Raw genomic sequence first — 1,674 nt, forward strand, 5'->3', positions numbered from 1 at the left:
TACAGTGCTCTGCACACAGTAAGCGCTCAATAAATATGATTGAATGAATATTACTCTATTTTACTTGTACATATTTATTCTATTTATTTTTTTTGTTAATATGTTTTGTTTTGTTGTCTGTCTCCCCCTTCTAGACTGTGAACCCGCTATTGGGTAGGGACCGTCTCTCTATGTTGCCAACTTGTACTTCCCAAGCACTTAGTACAGTGCTCAGCACACAGTAAGCGCTCAATAAATACGATTGAATGAATGAATGTTGCCAACTTGTACTTCCCAAGCTCTTAGTACAGTGCTCTGCACACAGTAAGCGCTCAATAAATATGATTGAATGAATGAATGAGTACTCTCCTAAGCGCTTACTACAGTGGTCTAAGCTAGCTGTCTGTAGTGATCTAAATGATCTAAGCTAGCTCTCTTCCTCCCTTTAAAGCCCTACTGAGAGCTCACCTCCTCCAGGAGGCCTTCCCACACTGAGCCCCCTCCTTCCTCTCTCCCCTCCCCATCCATCCCACCTTACCTCCTTCCCCTCCCCACAGCACCTGTATATATGTTTGTACAGATTTGTTACTCTATTTATATTACTTGTACATATTTACTATTCTACTCATTTTATTTTGTTAATATGTTTTGTTTTGTTGTCTGTCTCCCCCTTCTAGACTGTGAGCCCGCTGTTGGGTAGGGACTGCCTCTGTATGTTGCCAACTCGTACTTCCCAAGCGCTTAGTACAGTGCTCTGCACACAGTAAGCGCTCAATAAATACGATTGAATGAATGAATGAATCTGCACACAGGAAGTGCTCAATAAGTACCACTGACGTTTTGCTCCTCGTGGACGGGGATCATTTCTATCGATACTCTTATATTGTAGTTTCTCAGGTACATAGTATTGTAATCTACATACAGTAAACAATAAATATCACTGATTGATGCATGGGAATTTGTATCAGCTATTACCTATAGTCTTGTCTTATGCCGTCGAGTCATTTCCGACCCATAGCGACACCGCGGACACATCTCTCCCAGAACCCCCCCCCCCCCCCCCCCATCTGCAATCATCTGGTGGTGGATCCATAGAGTTTTCTTGGGAAAAATAAGGAAGTCGTTGACCATTACCTCCTTCCGCACAGTGAACTCGAATCTCCTCCATGGACTCTCTCCTATGCTGCTGCTGCCCAGCACGGGTGAGTTTTGACTTGTAGCAGATGGCCTGCCACTCCCTAGCCACTGGGCAAGCTAGGAACAGAATGGGTAGGCCTCTGCTTGACTCTCCCTCCCATAGCCGAGACTGGTAGAGTACTGGAAACTCCCCAGGTGTGACCCTGAGAGGGTAATTACATTTAGTACTGAAAGATATTTCCCTCTAATATATGTCTCAAAAAACTGTTTATTTTCTAGGTAGTAATTCTTCTTAATAGTTGCTCTCTGTTGTTACTCATTGACTAGGTAGAGGTTATCTGTCTACAAGCCTTTCTCCAAACAATGAAATTCTCCAATGCCCTGCTATGGGACAAGGAATCAATCAATCAATCAATCAGTCGTGTTTGTTGAGCGCTTGCTGTGTGCAGAGCACTGTACTAAGCGCTTGGGACGTACAGGTTGGCAACATGTGGAGACAGTCCCTACCCAACAGTGGGCTCACAGTCTAAAGGGAAGATTCAGATGCTGGTGGCAGCA

General features: G+C 44.3%; 1 non-coding gene across 1 annotated transcript; it reads right to left on the reverse strand.

The window, feature by feature from the left end:
- Positions 1-1,191: 1,191 nt before the first annotated feature.
- On the reverse strand, positions 1,192-1,329 carry LOC119923717. Its single transcript, XR_005448945.1, has one exon. It is a non-coding gene; the product is annotated as a small nucleolar RNA SNORA7 (small nucleolar RNA).
- Positions 1,330-1,674: the final 345 nt, after the last annotated feature.

Source organism: Tachyglossus aculeatus, chromosome 2 (assembly GCF_015852505.1).
Source record: "Tachyglossus aculeatus isolate mTacAcu1 chromosome 2, mTacAcu1.pri, whole genome shotgun sequence".
NCBI lineage: Eukaryota > Metazoa > Chordata > Mammalia > Monotremata > Tachyglossidae > Tachyglossus > Tachyglossus aculeatus.